We start from the raw sequence: 19,488 nt of genomic DNA, 5'->3' as shown, positions 1-19,488 counted from the left end.
CTGATTGCAGCGCTCGCCTTGTGCGGCGCTTGGCACCCACCGAAGGACTTTTAGGCAGGGTTTTTCATGAGTAACTGTGAAGTCTCCGCTTGGTGAGCTCCTGAATTTGCTCAGAGGATGGTGATAGCCCCAAAATCTGCTGCAGAATCGAGCCTGGTCTCCTCTCCTGTGGTCAGCCTGAAGCTCAAACAGGTGAGACTGGCTGGGATGGACATGAGGATGTGTAAGAGTTTTTCCTAAGTGCTAGAGAAGGACTCAGAGAGGGAAGTAAATTAGGATGCTTAATTAACTGACCAAGGTAACAGGTGCAGGGCCAGCTTCAGGCCTGCTGGGGGGTTACTGGAGTCAATGGGAAGAGCCAAGTGAGGGTTGGCAGGTGTTACACCTGTGCTCATCCTGCTGAGTCTCCTCTGGGATGGGCAGGCACTGGTTGTGAGGCACTAGTTATGGGATCCTGTGAGCCTGGGAGAGGCTGGTCACATTTAACACCCGAATTTCCCCCAAAATGTGGTCCTGGCTGTTAAATAACAGTGGTAAAGCTATCTTGCACTGTGAGAGGTGATGAGAAGTGTAGTGGTCTGATGTGTGTCAGGGCTGAAGCCTGAGGAACATGCAATCCCAATGCCTCCAGAGCATTTGGATCGGGGGAGCTGCTCCTCCTGGCCAGGCTCCCTGCAGCAGGCAGGGCCTGCTCCTGCCCCATGCTGTGGGCAGTGGAGGGGACACTGTTTTTATCCAGGTGCCTTCAGAAGAAACGCTGCCAGGCCTGGGCTCCGCCGAGCCCCCCCTGTGGGCAGACCGTAGGTGAAAAACAAGCGGGTTTGTTCTGCGCTGAATGTGCCCACGTCTTGTCACACAAATGTGCAGCGTGCGTGAAAACAAAAAACAAGCTACAGATGGACACGGGCAACCTGTCGCTAAGCACAAGCCTCTAGATTCAAAATAAACAGAAAGCAGCAGCTAGCATCTTCTGAATGGTAGCTACAGGACTTCAGTTGTGGATATTGCAATGTCCTGATAGTTGTCTTCAACCTGGGCTTGAGTAGAAGAGCAAGCATTGCCAAGGCTTTCTCAGCCCAGGAGATAAGGGCAGCTTATTTTACCCTTCTCACAGGTATTTTGTCTTCAGCTGAGGTTGGAGGTGGCTGCAAGGAGGGCAAGCACCAAATGACTTTCTCCCCATGGCTCTCAGCACACCCAACCCTCCCATGCCCACATCTGCCCAGCCCCAGGCAGAAATCAATGGCTGAGCACTGGAGATGGACCTTTTGTTGGTCCAAAGGCTGTGGTGGAGTCCCTCAGAAGGGTGTTGAGCTCTGAGTAATTAATTGCATTGCCCATGTCTGTGTGTGCCCAGAGTAATTAATGGGAGTGAAACACATGTATTTCCAGTCTTACACACTGTGGTTAAGATAGAAATTAAGATGATGGACAAATTGAATTATTTCTTTATTATGACGGCGCAGGGACATCTCTACAGCTCTGTAATTAATTTTAATTGTGTGTACAAGTGACTCCTATCAGGGTTTCAAGTGAGATGCTGCATCTGCATCCCACAAGGAGGAACATGACTGTTGTTGTACAGTGAAGTAAAAAAGTGAAGTTGTGGTGACCTATTTTACTTTAGTACTTTGTCTGAAGATTTCTGAGCTGATGGAAACAGTGAAGCTCATTCTGTGCCCAGGGGTGGGATCTGTGGCCTCTACAACTCGATCCAGAGCCCAATAGGTTGTCCACACTTAGACAAAAAAGTGGAAAATGCATTTAATGCTCTGACCCCACAGGCTATTTTCTCCATGGCCACAATGTGCAGCAGCCATCCTGAAGGAGATGTGGGGACCTGGTGGATTCATTCCTTACCTGGTCTCTGTTCCTCTTTGTGTTACAGAGACTCCAAATCTTCCAAGGAGTTTCTCAAGTGCTTTAACATGCATGTGGAGAGCAAGTTGGAGCGTGCAGAGGAGAGGCCTTAGAAGGTCCATCTTTTGTGTTGGTCTCTTAAAAAAAAAATGTGGAAAAAATCAGAAGCAGCTTAGAAGCTCCACCTGACACTGCAAGACGCTCCTGGTCCCTGAGGTGTCACCCAGAGATGCTCCAACACGTTTTTAGGACAAAAGCGTCCATGGGTGAGTGCTGCTGGTGGCGGTGATGCATGTGAGTGCCACTGGGCCACCCCTGGGCTAGGGACAGAGCTGGGGACCACTGGAAAGGGAAACATGGGGCAGAGCAGGGCAGGTCCTGCACTCATCTGCCTTTGCTGTGAAGCAGGTGTAATCCTCCTGTGTGGCACCAAATGGCTTGTCTGGCAGTGTTTTAATGTAAACTATTTTTAAAAGGACGAGGTGTTGAAGCACAAAGCACAGTTATGAGGTATAACCTTTACCGCTGCACAGAAAATATTTACCCTGTTTTCGTTTGCTGATGAAAGACCATCTAGTGGTATAAGGAGAAAAAAAAAAAAAAAAAAAAAAAAAAAACAACTGTGCTGCGTTTTAATTGCAGCCTGGCTTTTGATCAGATGTGTGTGGGGTGGGGGGGGGAAGAGAGAAATGTGGCTTTGTGTGTTCTGCGTTGCGTTCTTATGCAGCAAGCCCTAAACCACAAAAGCTCCTCGGGGAAGGTTCATTATCGCATTAAGCACCAGGTAGGGAGGGGATGCCTGCCTGGCAGCGGCAGGCGAGCTGCTCTGCCTTTCACTTTGTTTGGGTTCGTCCCCTTCCCTTCAGGGTGTGTAGGATGAAAAAAGTAATCTCAAGACGCAATTGCATGGAAAAAAAAAAAAAAGCGAACTCGTGAAGAGGTTGGCAGCAGCTCCACGTGGAGCTTCTTGTGTCCCCCAAGGGCTGATCCCTGCCAGCTTGGGGCAGAGGGTGCCTCACTGGAGCAAGAAAGCTGGGGTTTTGGGGGACTGCTGGCACCAGGTAGCTTTGGGGTGGATGGCACGGGATGCTTGCTGATGAACATCCTGGCAATCATTTTTTTTAATAACAGCAGAAGTGTAGGCCATCTTCTAAAAGTGATAATCTTTAAAAAAAAGCATAAACTATTACAGAACCTTTATTCTGCTTAGTTCACCTGGTTTTAGAAATAAAATTCCTTGCATGATCCCTGCGTGGATGGTGCTTTTGGTTTTAAAAATCCCGTTCTTAATGCGAGGGAATTCCACGGCTTGAAGACTGACTGCTTCCCCAATTTGTGGCTTTTAAAAAAAAAAAAAAAAAAAAGGCAAGATGCATCACTTGCGCGTTACATTTTATTGATGTTACTGTAAAATACATATTTGCTTGCATTCCTAATTGGGGAAGCACAGATGGCAGTGGCTTCTGTTGGAGCGATATGCTCTTTAAAATATCTGCTAACATTACAACAGCGTATAGTCATTAAAATGACTGTCTGTGCACCCGTACGCGGCAGGAGTTTGGTGCTGGGGAAAACAAGTTTCTCTCTATTTTAGGGAGGGAGGCCTGGATTAACCCTTGCGTGTGCCCATGCCCGGCACACGGGGATAGCCCGGCAAGGCTCTGAGCAAAAAGGAAAGGAAGAGCAAGGTGGCATCGGCTGCAGGTAGCTCCTCTCCTTCCGAAGGCGCTTCTTTCTTGTTCCCTCTTCCCATCCAAACCAAGCTGTCGCGAGCAACTGCAGAGCAAGTGAGCAGCATTTTGCAGAGCGCCTGCAATGTGTTGGCAGCAAGCAGCCAGAGCGTGCGCGGAGCTTTTGGGAGTGAGCGGCTCTGCCAAGGAAGCTGCTGCAGTTGGGTGTCCCGTGCTCCGCGATACGCTCCTGTCCCAAAAAGCCTGCTGCTGGACCCAAGAAGGTCTCCTGCTCTCTCTGCTGCCCTTGGCCAGAGTGGGATGGTGCTATAGGATGGTGTTCAATGGCTATAGGGTCGCTATATGAGTCTAACGACTTGCCTTCCATCAAGTTGTAGCAGGACCAGGAATGCCCTAGGTGTAAATTCATCCTATAGCTTCCCACGGAAATGGGATTTACGAGCCAGGTGGGTTTTCCCCCCTCTATCTGGGGGTCAGATGCAGTGGAAGGGTTTGGAGGGCTGGAAAAAACAGGTGTAGTGAACTTTAGGAGGGGTTTCCCCGATGGCAGAGCTCCTGAATGCTTGCTTTTGGAGGGGGAAAAACTTCCACTGGGACATGGGGCTTTACGCAGTCTGCGAGGGGGTTTCAGCCCTGCGCCCCCCGGGGCTGCTCCGTCTTTGAAGTCAATAGGAAAATTATCCCCGACTTTGATACGCTTTGGATTGGGCCTTTCAAGTCATGTGAAAGACACCTGCGTTATTAAACCAGCAGCAGCAGAGCGCTCTGTCAGTTACGTCGGCTTTTATTTTTTAATGGCAGTGGTAGGTTTAGCCTTGGGCACTATCTGCGGCTCATAAATAACCCATGTCTAGTGTAACACACCTACTGGAGAGCCACAGAAGACAGAGGACTGGGCTGTTTATCTCCCTGCATTTTTCAGTAACGAGCCACTCGTACCTTAGGAGGGGTAGATGTCCTCTAGCGTTCATTAATAAAGCATCCTTAAACAGCCAGCCTTCTCCTTGATCGTGCAGGGCTAATGCGATAAATATCTTCTTTCCACACTCTCCTGACAACTGAAAGACAGGAATGCAGTCTAGCTTACACCAGCGGCCGTGGGAGAATACAGCAGGTCTCGCAGCACAGCACAGCCAGGGCTCCGTCCCCTATGGGAAGCGGGGGACGTGGGCATGAGATGGCTCGGTTTTAAGCTGTTTAACCCCTTAAAGGAAAGAAAAAGAAAAAAAAAGAAAAAAAGAGGTCAGCCATGAAAGGGAATTTAATAAGTGCATCTCATCCATAAATATTTGCTTCTGGTCCCCAGTGGCTGATTCCTCTAGTTTCTCTCTTAAAAGAGGAATACCCAAGGGATGCTTGGTATAAAACCACCCCGTTTCCGCAGCTTGTTAACCACCTGGTGCCAGGAGCATCTCGTGCTCTGGAGCAGGGAGAGGGGCTGGAAGGGACCAGGGCTGTGGAGCAGCCCCGTAACCACGTCCCCGTGGCTGTGGGTGCATTCCTGGGCTGGCAGCTGTGGGTTTGCACAGCAATTTGGGCATCCAGGGTGACTTGAACTTTAGGAAATGATGCATTCCTAGCAGTGTCCTTCTCCTACAGCTTATTTTCCTCTCCCTTCTATAACCCATCGCTCTGCTGCTTGTCTTCCCGTGCTCGGTGACCCCCAGGGCTCCCTTCCAACCCCACCCCCTTGGACTCCCCAAACCAAAGCATCCCTAAAACAGAGCTGGGGCATCCAACCCCTGCTTTTCTCAGGGCCTGCTCTGCACTGGGGCTATCGGTGGCCAAGCGTTGGAGCTTGTCAGCAGCAGCCTGAGCCAAAAGGCATTCAAGTCATCGCTGAAGATTTGGGGTTTTGCTTCGCTAACCGCAAATGCAACTGGAAACAGCCCGGTAGGATACAGTTGCAGCGCGAGCTGGCAGGTGTTAAATAGCACACTCGGGGCTTCAGCATCCTCCAGCTCGGCAGCTTTGAGGTGGTTTCTGACTAATAGGCTCCAGCTTCGTTTTTAGCTCTGAGGAGCTGCGGCTGATGATGCTTGCTGAGTCCCCCACCCCCAGGGCTTGAGCTGCACCAGGTTAAAGCCCAGGAGGTCCCACAAAGCTGCTTTTCAAACAGACCTGTCCAAGGACGGTCTCAAAACACCTTCCCACTCTCTTGCATGTGGGCAGAAAGCCCCAAATCCTGATAGTGGCAGCTCTGTGATAATGCCTCTTTCAAGCTTTCCATCAGTGCTTCCCATCCCAGCTGTCAAACAAGAATTTAATGCCCAAGGTGTGGCGGGGACGTGAGCACGGGGACCATCAGCAGCAGGGGTGCTCCTGCCTTCCCGTTAAACCTCTCCTGCAAAAGAGGGGATGAACAGGGAGCTCCTGGCCTTGCCAGGTCTCATTTCTTCTCAGATAGCAGAAAGGAAACAGGCTCTGAACTGGGGCAGGTGGGGAGAGGAGAGGCCCCCAGGTGGGTGCCCACCCCCCAGCACATCTGGAGCCCACAGCTGGCGAGCGGGGCCCTGCCTTCAAAGGAGAGCACAGCGGCGGTTTTGGGGGAGAAAGGGGGAAACTGAAGGAAGCACAAGAAATACAAGGGAGTGACAGGTCTCGCCCGTAGGCCTCGGGGACGTCTCCCTTGGCCCTGCTGCTTCTCCTTCCCTCTGCAGTGAAATCAGGCTCTTAAAACGCCGTGGGTGGGGAAGAGGCAAGAATTTCGCAGGGGCTGTCAGTGCCGAGCTTTAGCGTTGGTGTATTTTTTTTCTTTCTTAGAGAACTCAACACTGAAAACAGTTTTTATTATTAAAATGTCCCTTCTTGTACACCTGGTAGGAAGGAGGAAGAGAGGTGTTTGCTTTTTTTTTTCTTACCTGCAGAAGGTAAAAGAATTAAAACATCTCTGCAGATCCTAAAATCCTTGTTACTTCTGCATTCACTCAGAAGCCAAGGCTGAGCAGAGCATAATTTTAAAGCCTTTACTCTGTGCCTTTGAAACAAACACTCTCTTCCTTCTGATAAATGATTAAAGTACCGGCAATTTATTTTTTAAAGGAAAAGATCACAGGAATTGCAGAGCTCGGCACCCAGGCTCGGGTATAAATTGGTCCTCGCTGAGGTTACGCTGCTGTACTTTAATAGCTGGGTACTTCCCACTGTAGTAACACAGGAAACGAAAAAAGTGCTGCCCTGAAATAATATATGCAGTGACAATGAAATTGTAGCTTTCGTAAAGTTTTCTTGATGTGCTTGATGCAGCCAATTTCCAGCATCGTGACATTTCGTGACACCGGTGTCAGCTACGGCGGGTTTGGTTGCTGGGGATTTTTGTGTGTGTGTGCTTTGGCTTTTAAAAAAGCCATTACAACAAATGTTATGGACAAACTTGAAGGTGTAAGATTTTATTCTTCCTCTGCCACCACAGATAATGAAGTTTTATCAACTCCCTTTTATAATAGTAATCTCAAGCAGTATCCTGTAATAGGATCGTAAACATTTAATGAAACTCGATGCTATAAGAAAAAAAAAAAAAGCACAGGAGAGGTTTATGGGTGGGCGAGTGGATCGGAGAACAAAAGGAAATCAAAGCAGCTCAGGGGTCGCCAGTCCAGAGGTGATGTCCCATGCTTTGTTACGAAGGGGATTTGGTGCAGGGAGCGCCTCTGCTTCAGGATGGATCTTCCCTTAGTGGGGATTTTCCCTTCCAGGAGTTGCTCGTGGGGCATCAGGTGATTTGCTCTCCCTTCCCACCCCACCACGAGTCTTCCCAGGTCCTGGGAATGGAAAGGGGCCACATCCATACATCATCCACCCCTCACCTGTATACCATCTCACCACCTCACCCACGTGTAGCCCTGGCACCCTTGCTTAAAGCCCCCCGTGTTCGTGGGTTTGAACTGCTATGTATCCAGAGCATTGTGCCTCCTCTTTATGATTTTATTTATTTATTTATTTTTGGCTACAGTTTGAACACTTTCTGGCTTGTTTTGCGGGGCCTTTTAATGTACTGTTTCATCGCTTACTTAAAAAGAAGGGGATGTTAATTGCTCTGACACCACGAGAAGCATAAATGCTGCCTAACTGACATTCACCGGTGCATTTCAAAGAGCAGATGTATATTATTATAGCGTGGCAGTTACATTAAGCCCGTGCAGTAACAATAGGAAAAACTGATAATAAACATCAAAATCGTCTGCCTTTCACCACAGAAGAAGAAAGCTGAAGGGTAATGGAAAGTTTTGGCTTCTGTTGTGCAAGCTACCCCTCTCTTTCCTGCTCTAGAAGCCTTTTGAAGGGGGCAGATTTCCGACTGGAGGAGGCAGCAAGCAGCCCCCAGGCCCCTAGTTCTGTTTTGCGAGAGGCTCTTGTTTTAGCAGGGGCACTGGTGAGGATGCTGAAGAGCTCAGGAAGGATGGGGATGGGGACATCTGATGCCCTGCACGTGCCTGCAGACCACATGCAAGCACGTGTAACTGCAGCGTGTGGCTGTCTGCTCTTGCCCCTTCCAAAATGCACACCAAAAATTATCTGCCATTAGCTCGTGGTAGCCAGCATGTTGTAAATCTGCAACGCCCCCACATTTGTGACACTGCCCTTGGTTTCATTCCTTAAACACAGGGGCAGGAAATCCATGAATTTTGAGCGTTGTTAACTCTGAACAAGGAACTTGGCCAGAATAAGGCAAATAATGTTATTCCTTAATTATCCTGCATCTGTTTTCCTTCCCCAGAACCTTTGCTGGGGACTTCTTCTTTCTGTCCTCTGCTGTCTGGTGCCTCGCCTGCAGCTATGGACTAAAAGCAAGAACAAAGATAAAAACTAGACAAAAAATTTTCCATCCTTTTTTAACAGAAAACTTGAATTTCAACTAAAAAAATATGGACGGTGAAATAATTTCCCCTCAGCATGATTTTTTTTTTTTTTAATTTTATTAAGAGAACGGAAGATCCCAAATCCAGAAATATGTTTCCAAAAGTAGAAAAGTTAAGTTTGGGATAGATATTTCTTCAAGTTTGACTGGTAGAAACCAAAATGGGGGGAGAAAAAGGTTGTTGTTGTTTTTTTTTTTTGATGGCGAGCAGTCCATCACATTGCATGTTTTTCTCTCTGTTGCAGTAAATTGTAAAGGATGTGTTTTCAGGCACTATAAGCTTGTGTGATTAGTTTTTTATTTTCCACATTTCTCCTATTCTGAACTAACAGTATCAGTAAATGTATAGTAGTTAGTACAGACTTCCACCTTTCCCCTATATTTTCAGTCTTTGTACACGTGGCATAGGTTGCGGCCCGAAAGGAATAATATGACACTGAGAGCAACGTGATAGAAATTTGACTTCATCTCCACAGCTGTCATTTTAGCTAAACCATAGGTGGGCTTATTTTCTTTTTCCTCTGCTTTGTTTTAGTGAAAATGGGGAACATCGTTGTGAAAAGGGAAGCTTCAAAAATAATGTGTGATCTGGAAGCGTGAGAGCATAAATTATCGGAGCCAACTTTTGAAATCTACATTTGCAAGTGTTACAATCAGACACGTTTTAGAAAGTAAACTGTAGTAGTTTTAGGATAAATGGCTCCCCAGAGGAAAGCAATAAATAGTACAGCCACACGCTTGCTATGCCTCAGCTGTGTATTTCCATTATTTATGAAAAGGTAGAAAGCAAGCTACAATTTCACAAAGCCCTTTGATCAGTGTATTTTTCAAATACCTTTAAAAATAAAATAATTAAAAAAATGAGAAGTCATTGAAAGACTGGAAATTGTCTATGGATTTTAAATATGCATGAAGGGCAAAAAAAAATTGGGATGAGTAGACAACTTCCCTTGAAACCACTCTTTGATGTCAGTGATAGTGCAAAAATGATTCAACCACTGGAAATCAACTCCTTTTCTGTATCTTATGCTGCCTCTGATATCTGTTGCTTCTTGTATATATAGACTGTCATGTCTTTGAGCCTGGTTGGTCTTTGATGGCCACGGGAGCACTCTGAGGGCCCTGGGGGACTCAAAATATAAGGCACTGTTAGTACTAATGTGGAATTAGTAATGGGGGAATTTAGGTTGGAAGGGATGGTCCTGGAGCTCATCTAATCCATAATCCTGATCAAGACAGGGCCAGCTGTAAATGGAGTTATTGGTTTAAGCACTTTGTTGGACTGGGACCTGAACCTAAAAATTGAAAGGAAAAGGTCTATATGTTTCACTCAGCTGACAGGAAAGCTGAAAGACCAGGAAAAAAAAATATATTAATACTTCTTACTAATAGTTATCAAAGTAAAACACAAGCAGGTGTCTCAGGACAGAAATGTAGCTGGTGAAATCATGGAAATACTGGTTGTGCCTCTATAAACAAGTTTGTGCTGAAAGTACCATTAAAAATGGCTCTTGGGATTTCCTCCAAGAATTCACATCGCTTATAAGAAGTGCCTGGATTGTGCCTCTAGTCTGGATGTCTGGGTTTCTGTGCATGTTTTGAGGTATTTTGTTGAACGTATGGGACGTCAGAAGGCTGTTAGCTCTTGATGTTTTTCAGGGTTTCCAAGTCTTGAAGTTCCTCTTGTTTCATAGAGCCAACAAGTAAACATATATAAACATACAGCAAAGTACAGAAAAGGTGATTAGGCTTCACCCCGCAGCATAAACTCCACCGTACTGCTTCCACCCGTGTGTGTGATCCCAGTGAAATATATTCAGAGGTGACTTTGAAGCTCTCCACATTTTCCCTCTCTGACAGATTTCTCAGAATCCAAACCTTCAGAAGTGTCAGGGTAAATTTGCAAAGGGCTCCCGTTTCAGAAGTGTCCTCAAATCGGTTGTTGCTATGTAGGAAAGATGATGGTTTCTGTTGCTGCCGATGTATTGCTCAGTACTGACATGAGAAGGTGGAAGGATGGGTAGGTAGTAAGATGCTAACCTCTCTGGTGAAGAAGTCTCATCAGGATGTGGCAGAGGGGATGTGATGCACGGTTTTAAAAAGCCAAACATAATAAGATCAAGGTGGTACATCAGCATAATATCCTTAGTATTATGGGATTGGGAATTGGCAAATTTGCAAACAAGTAACCTATTTGTGTGCCCCTGCACTGAGAGCTAGAGAACATAATCCTTTTCTGCAGACCACGAGTAAGCAGATAGGAGGGTGATGGGGTGGGTCCCTTTTCAGCAATTGCATTGAAAAGTGGAATTTGGAAGTTAAACAACCTGAGGTTCCTCTACATGAACCACCTCTGTGAAGTGGTGACATCTGGGCATCGAAGGGCTCCATGTTCTCCCAGTAACCACCTGGTCCTCCGACCACAGGGCTGCGTGTTTTAGTCAGGGAGAAACTGTAATTTAGGCAAGCCAAACCAAAGTGAGCTGTGATAAGGAACGATGCCGTTGGAGGCCCCTGGCACATCAGTGCTTGGACGTGGCTGTCCCTCCAGCTCCTTCCAGCTCCTTTGCTCCCAAAGGCTTCAGCAGACCGAGCATCCCTGCATGCTGACAAGTAACACCGTGTAGCCGTGACCCTCTCAAAGCAGTTGGACTCAGAAAATCAAGGTGAGGTCTTCTCCCGTAGAGTGTTTATGCTGACCACATGGCAATGGGTGACCCTAAAACCTTTGGTTGGTTCCCTCTGATGTTGCCCTGGCCATGGGTGAGAACAAGTTGAGGCTGAAGTGGATGTAAATAGCATTGTACAAATTGCAGAGCAACGCCGTGGCCTCTGTTCTTCTTAGAGAGGCTGCTGCCACGTGTTGACTTCAAATTATTAATTAACCAGCTATCAAACATCACCGAATAATCTTGTAACCTCATCTGCTTCCTTTAAAATAACGCAAAGCAAGGTGACGCTTTGCTCACCTGGAGAAGCTAAAATCAAAAATGTACACCGAAGTGAGAGCACTAGTCTCTGTTGGAAGTCCCCAAATACAATTATTTAAAACACGAGTGGAGCTCGCGTATCCTTGAAAACCCTTGTGAGAAAAGCTAAACGGGTGAGTGTGCTGAAAAGGCAAGCACAGTTTACCCCAGTTTCCTTTTTCCCTTGAGGCTGAGCCAGCTTAGTGGCACAGGAAAAAAAAAAAAAAAAAAAAAGGAAAAAAAAAAAAAGGAAAGTACACGGGCTGAAGCTGCTTAGCGTTAACAAAAATTCCTCCCCGTTTAACAGCTGAAGTTACTGCCTGGGAAGGGTGATAAGAAACAGGACAGTGCTTTGGAGATGCCGTGCATTAAATTTTGAATAATGTACTACCGTGATGTTTAAAATAGCTAAAGTGCAAAGTGATCACGCAGGCATAAAAGGGCACGCTGGTTACATAAAATATAATAATGTACCGTTCAGCGAGGTGACATGTTCCATGTAGAAGATAATGTACTATATGAATCCAGTAACATATAACAGAGTGAGGAGAGTTCCCGAGACCAGACGGGAGCAGGGAATAATACCAGAGGGTAGCACATGATGATATATGACATGTGGCGGAAATAAGAGAATTAGATTGAATCTCGGGGAAGATTGAAGTTCTCCATGAGGAGATAAATATAATCTAAAACAAAGATATTTGGTAGGAAGGAGCTGCTTACCAGGCAATCATGTTGAAAGTGCCTAAGTGGATAGCAAATCAGACATAAGCATGCGATGCGATTGAAAAATAAGTGTATAAATGCCAATGTGGTTTGGGCTGTGCTGCGGCGGGGAGGCGGAAAGGGACACTTCTTCACAAGGCACAGGGACGGTGCTGGGTTTGCAACGCTACCTTTGGGAGCCTTGGACATAAAGTTGCAGAGGTCGGAGGTGGCAGGGTGAGGAAGAAGAGAGGCTCGGGATGCAGAAGAGAGGGACACCGTGGGAGCAGAATTTTGTCATTTCTTGTCATTACTGACATAAAAAAAAAAAACTCAGTAATGTTGGTCCATCTTTCTACAGAAAGGGATTTTTGTCATGGAGCAGGAGTTTGTTTGGCTGATTCCCCAACACTAGGAGAGGAAGGAAGGGCAGCCTGCGCCTCGTGGTGCCCATCGTCCCACTTCACGGCGGTGGGGTTTTGGGGCTGCTGCTGGACTTGTAGCTGCTGAGGTGCACCAGGAGGTTCTTCCACCTCCTCCTACCTCGGCTGTGCCCCGAGGCGAGGTCTGCTCAGTGGCTCACAGCGTTTCAAGTACTGGGGGTGGCCAGTGGGTGTCAGTTTTGCTCCATGCAGGAGCTGATGGAGCTTCCCTTATCTAAAGGAAGAAACTACTTCTTAAAGGAGGCAGTGGGAAAAAAAAAAAAAAAAATGTGAAGAACATTCCCATAGAGAAATGGGAAAATGCCTGGTGTTCTTGCCGTAGCTCAATCTGCTTTAAGCAGTCGCTAATAACAGTTCATAGGGAAGGCTTTGTCTTAGTTTTCCCTCTTTCAGAACCTCCAATTTTAGGGTGATGACAACTCAGTGAGGGTTTTTCAACAGAGATCTTTCAGCTCTCCAAAGAAAAAGCCACCATCCACAGACAGAAGAACACTTTATTTCAAAATGCCATATGTGCAAATGTTCCAAAACCTTGCGTGAACCAGCAACGATAACCTCACAAGAGGGTCGTGATTCTGTTGTTGGCCAGCGAAGGCAGCTCAGCACAGCGTGGAAATCGCTTTATGATCGAGTCAGTGCTAAAGACCTGTGGCTAACTTAGGATACAATGTCCACGGAAAAACATTGTATGTTAAGGATCATTTTCACTGCTATTTTTAACCAAACTTCTGAGCTGAATGCAAAATTATACCCCTGTTGAATTAAAAACCAACAATCCCCAAACAGCAACAAGCCACTACTGAAAGCATTTGACTTTCTAATGCAGTGAGTAAGCTGACACCCATACTTCTATATGGCTTCACAATAAACTCTGTGAGTGGTTTGCACCAGGAAAGTTTTCTTCTGGGAAGAAGTCTTTTGCAGTATAAGGATGCAATAAGCTGGCCTAAGCAATTCAGGGAAGAATCCTTAACATGAAGATGAAGATGATCTTAATATCTGCAAAAGTTTTCTCCTCCTTATGTCCTGATTCATAATCCTGTAAAATGGGAGTCTTTGTTCTTCACTTTTGTAGGCTTTCGATTGGGTCTTTTCAGCTGAAGTCAGTAAGAAAATTTCTATTGACGTTTGTGGTGTAAGCTCAGGCCTGTGCAGCAAAAAAAGATAGCTGATACCGTGACATCTTTAGCCATTGTTCCACCAACCAAAATCTTAATTAAAAGACTCCCTTATGTTGTCAGGAAACAGAAAGTAACATTTGTTCTTCCAGATCTCAGAAAGAATGACAGTGTTTTAGCAGAAGCCAGGAGGGAAAGATTTTATTTTTAATCTATAGACTGAATTATGTCTTTATTGATTTAAATCCCTAAAGGAGAATGGAAAAAAAAAAATGGAAACACCTCCCTCTTAAAAACAAACAAACAGGAAAAAAAGAGGCATTTTCAAACCACAAGAATGAAGTTATGTTTTCTTTGCTTGCGCAGTTATTTGCGGGTAATGTCTGGATGTAGAGAAATGTTGTTCCTTTACTGGAGTAAAATAAGAATAATAAATAAAACTTTGAGAAATGAAGAAATCCTTACCACCAAACAAAACGGTCTCTGAAAAAAGGCCATGAGCCACTCGTCAGCTCTGCTGCTGGAGAGAGACAGCAGAACATGTCGCAATAAAAATTAACACGCAGCTCTAAAAGGCTGTGGTCAAACACTGCTTAATGTAACACTGAGAGCAGCATAAAAAGATGCTAATGCTTTATTTTTATGATCTAAATTGTTGCCCGGAGTTAATCAAAGTTAACCCAACTCCACTTTAAACTGATTATGTGGCCAGTTAATTTAAGGTGACCATCTTTTCACAATCAAATATCAAGACACTTATATGATGACATGGGAGAAAAAAAAAAAAAAAAAAAAAAGTACAAACCCCTGTTTTTTAAATGTTTTCCTCCTATATACTCTTTTGGCCTCCATCACAGCTGTATTCAAGCCTTTGCCCCTCTCACTGCGGTGTTGCAGGATTCTCAGCACAGTTGACAGGGGAGAAGAAATATCATCAGCTTTATTTTCTAGGTGAAGAGCTAAGGGATGAACAAGGATGTTCACCCACTGGAAGTGTAATTTAGCCAGCTGATATATCCAGCCTCCCCGTGTAGTCACTGGGGAAAGAAATGCTTCTCTAGAGAGTGACTACGGGCAGGAGTCTAAATTTGGTTCTTGGAGTTGCAAGCTGGATGCATCAGTCTTTTTCCACGGACTCCAGAAGCAGCCTGGGAATACGAGGCCAAGCGAGGTGCCTGTAGCTGTGTGCCCCTTGGAAATGGAGGGGGAGATGAAAATCTTTCTCCAGAGCAAGGAGCTGATGTTGAGTCCCCCACACTGAGGTTTACGTTCAGTCTCCAGGCTGTGCGTCACCTCCGAGATGACATGGTGTCTGTCAGCCCCTGGCTCAGCTGTGCCTCTTTGGGAGGTGGAGAGCTGGGCGGTTTTGTTTTCTTGGACAATTTTACGCTCTGACTTCATTACTCATGAGACTGACGACATACTGTTTCTGCAGTGATCAGCAGACTGGTCTGGATGGCAGCTTTTCAGCCCTGGTGTTTAATGCAGATGCGGTCCTGTGCTGAGTGGCACTGGTATAAGGTGAAGGCACGGGGGGGCTGATCCCTGCCTGTCCCCTGCCGTGCATGCTGGAGGTGTTGTAGTTTTTGCAAAGGTGGCAAGTGAAGAGCGAAATGAATAACCAGGACATCCCTTGTGTGTTTTGAAGTAAGGCTGTGGGACACTGATGGAAATCATGCAACCATCCAGGTAGAAAATGGGCTGTTTAACTTCCAGGCAGGTCGGCCAGCACCTGCAGGGTAAAGTGAGATGTGAACCTAAAAGATGCCTGTTACTTCCCTCATGCACAGCATCACTCCAGCAAAGGAGGAGTGGGATGCTCAACAGCCACAGCTGAGCAGAAGCATGCACAATCTATCTGAGCATCTACCTTCACAGCAGCCTGTCTGAAAGCTCATACCCAAAGTTGCTCGGTGTTGAAGCTGGCTGTGTGGTGTTAGCACTCTGGAGGCACTAACAGCTCCTAAGGGCCATGACCAGCCTTGGCTGGGGCCTCCACCCACACGCCTGCCACCAGGCCAGGAGCACCTTCAGATTGTTCTTCGCTTGGGCTCTGCTGGTCTCCAGCCTGGCCACAGCTGTGGACCTCGTGGATAATAACTTGCAGATTGACTTTCTGGCTTGACACCCGACCTGCCTCACCCCTGCAGGCCTTCTCAAAGACCAGGGCTCTTGGTTAAACTTGACCAACTCCCCTTTTCCCTTCCTGCGGGTTGTGGGGAGGGCCCTGGCTGATGGGGTTCCTGCCTGGGGTTTCCCTCCTGGCCCCTCAGGAGCCACTGGCCCATGCTGAACTCTGGCAGGTAGTCCAAGACATCTGTCCTGGAGAAGTCCCTTCAAACCCAACTGGGAACTTAGGGCCATTTGAGATTCATGTGAATTCTGCCACAGAGAAACAGGAGGACTACACGTACTTTCCTGACAGATTTTCAGATGCTGTAAAGCCATAAGTCCAGTCATTTGTCCCTGAATGTTCCCTGGTACTTTGCAATGCCAAACATAACAGAGACCTGGGATTTGTACTAAATTTCAGCTTGAGAAGCAATTGCCCATCTGCCCTCACCCGCCAGTAATTTGAATAGATCGAGCATACTTTTGTATCAGCTGCTTAATGAATGTCATACTGCTGTGCTGTTCTCTGCTCAATACTGGGTGTATGTAGTTCTGTTGGTACTGAGATTTCCAGTCAAAAGCAAAACACACTTTGACTTTTAATTTTGGTGAAATATTAAGCAGGATGCTTGGTCGCGCATAAATCCTCGCTGTGTTTGGTGCTGTACAAAGAGATGATCCCTTGCTCAAGGATTCTCTGCTGGTAGCTTGAGTCATAATTAAATGTTAGGACACAAGAATTGTCCCACCTACCTGGTAAGTGATGTATCCGTATACATTTATAACTCTATAATAAAAGAAAACCTGTATACTTTTACTGTTGATAGTAAAACGTAAAATATTATACTATTATCCAAGCAACTTGGATATTGTTAACAGCTACTAGATATAAGTAACAAGTTAACTTGGATATAAGTATCAAGCACTCTGAGTATGTGGTGGGGAGGAGAGGGAATCTCGATTTCTTTTGGTTTATGTGCACTTATAGCTGTTCGCTTTGCAGAAGGAAGCAGTATTTGTTGTGAAAATTGTCTCACACGGAGCACGCTGAATTCAGGTGGAGAGTACAGAGCAGGAGCTGGTGCCTTCTAAGAATAAAATACTGTGTCTTCGTGAATAAAGCTCCAACAGTAAAGATAAGAGAAGAAAATACAGCAACCATGTGATATATTAGCGGAATGTTTTACAAAGTCCCCCACAAAGCATCCGCTGCTCTTGAAAAGCCTAACCAGCCCAAGTGAGAAACTATTCACAAATTTAGTATTCAGATTACATACTCTGTCTTTTCAACTGCTCTCTGTACAATGAATGCCTGTACAACTACAGTAACAGACACAGATCTACAGTTTCTGTGGCCTTTGAGCTATTATGAGTATTGTGCTTCTCCATAAATTACATCTGCATGTCCTGAAAATACCAACTGTTTTAATAGGAATTAATCTATAGGCTTTTATCTTGGTGAAATACAAGGGGTGCAGTATGTTGAGTCCCTTTTAAAATTAATAGGGTATGGCCTGAAAATATTCAAGGATGTTCATTATTTTCTTTATAGGTCTCTTTATTGGTGCATATAAGCATAAAACAGTGCCTTATTGTAGTAAAGAGGAGGAGATGGAATAATGAATAGTTTAGTGCTTATATGGTTTTAGATTGCCCAACACAGTTAAGTAAAGAACGGTCTACATTTGTCCTCTTCAAAGTATATTGGGATTTGGTCCAGCCTGTCTTCAAAGTGCCCCTTCTGTGGGCAGAGAAGAGAGGATTCAGTCCAAAGGCAAGAAAGCTGATCCGGGGGTCTGCAGCTTTGTGGTGTTCATAGGCAACAGTGTAAGATACGCCTTTTAAAATTTTGCTAAACCTAAATAAACCTGGAGCGAGCTTCGGGTGTGATAAGCTGTTCTTTAGGTGAATACCTAACACAAGGTTTTTGGGAGCTAAGTCCTAGAAGACTTTGAGCTTTATAAAAAGGCCCATGAAAAATGAGGATTAGATAATTTAAGCCAGAATTTACATAAAAGCCTTTTTGTTTTGAGTAATAATTAACACATAAATGCACGCACGCACACACAAGAGTTAAATGCATGTAAAGTTAAATACTTTGCCAAAAGCAGGCTAAGCCCATCACTGGCCTATCAAAGCATGTTACTGATGAGCAATAAGGAATTAATTTCTCCTCCCAGCATCCCCATGAGATGGGGGGAATAATGTTCTCATTGCATTATTCACTGCATTTTAGAAACAGAGAACTGAGATGCAGAGGAATAATGACCTGGCTGAAATTACACAGAGGACCTCTGCCCACGGTCAGATGTGAATGCTGTTCTCCTGATCCCTCAACCGTCACTTAGTCCTCAAGATCATCACAGCTACTCCAGCAAGTGTAATTTGGAGGCAGGAGTGTGTGGTCGATGTAAATCGCTGGAGCTCTCGCTGCAGCCCGAGCTGAGGCAGAGCTCAATTTTGCAATGAAAAAAAGTGATTCGCCCCCACGCCTGTGTTGCTGTAGTGAAGATGCTGTCATCTCTGCAGTCCTTGGAGTTAACATATTGATTTTTAAAGGTGAACTCTTTCACTTTATTGCCTGTCCCCTGCTTTTCCTTTGGTCACTCTTGCTTGCTTTCACAGCTTCATTTGGTTTTGAGAGCTTACGGAGCAGCAGGATTAAAACCAGAAATAATTACTGTAGAGGATGGGTCTGGCTTTTCCCATCAGCTTCCACGACTCAAGCCGGTTCCAGCAGCTTTGGGAGAAGAGCTGTTAGTTATTAAATTATTACCTGTAAGGAGAGCCAGCTGGAAGCTTTCAGCTTTCAACATTTTGATGAAAAGCATCATAAAAATCCCAACAACAAAACTTCTAGCATTTCAGTGACACTTCTTGCATTTATTCCCACTTTTCAGTGTCCTGTAGAAGCTATCAAAGTCTTCAAAGCGCTGTTGAGACCTGTACCTCAGGAATTTTGACCCCCAAAAAAGAAAAAAAAAATGCCAAGACCAAAGTGTTTGCCGTTGAGTGACTTCATTTGGACAGCTTTTGGGAAGTCACCTTCCATCTGGAGGAGAATGTCCACAAGGGGAGTTATTCCGGCAGAGCTGTTATGGTATAATTACACAGCTATAGCTATGCCAGTCTATTTTCTGATGTAGGCAAGCCAAGTCTAGTTGTTGAAACGTAGGCGTGGGAAACAAGAAGTCTGCTTTCTAGGCTCAGCTCTGAGTACAGCTCTTTGTGGCCTTGGGCCAGTCCCCTAACCTTTCTGCCTCCTTCCTATGCAAAATGAGACGAGTTAAATTAACCCACTTCACAGATGTGGCGTAATGACTAATTGGCTAAAATTTGTAGCGCTGTGGAGAGAGCTATTAACTTCACTCTTTTTGGCTCGCTGAATAATTTAATGTATTTTTGAAAGTGGAGTTTGTCTCCCTCTCTCAGGATAGGGTGGCTCTGTCACTGCAGAGCAGGATGTCATTCAATACTAAGTGGCCAAGCTAATAAGGGAGGGTTTATAGTGCCTATTGCAATGGGATCTCAGCATTACACCTGCACATAGCTGGAGTAGGAGTTGAGGATGTAGGTAAGATTTTGTTTGAATGCAAGACTTGGAGATACCTACAGCCTTGCCATGCTCATAAATATGCCATAAATACGCAGAGAATATGGCTATGTAGTGGTGGAGGTACTCCAGTCAGAAAATGTTTGAAACTCTGGCAAAACGTGTGGTATTCCCCTTTG

The sequence above is a fragment of the Aythya marila genome (genome assembly GCF_965140915.1).
Source record: "Aythya marila genome assembly, chromosome: 6".
Taxonomy (NCBI): Eukaryota; Metazoa; Chordata; class Aves; order Anseriformes; family Anatidae; genus Aythya; species Aythya marila.
This window is presented reverse-complemented; position numbering follows the sequence as displayed.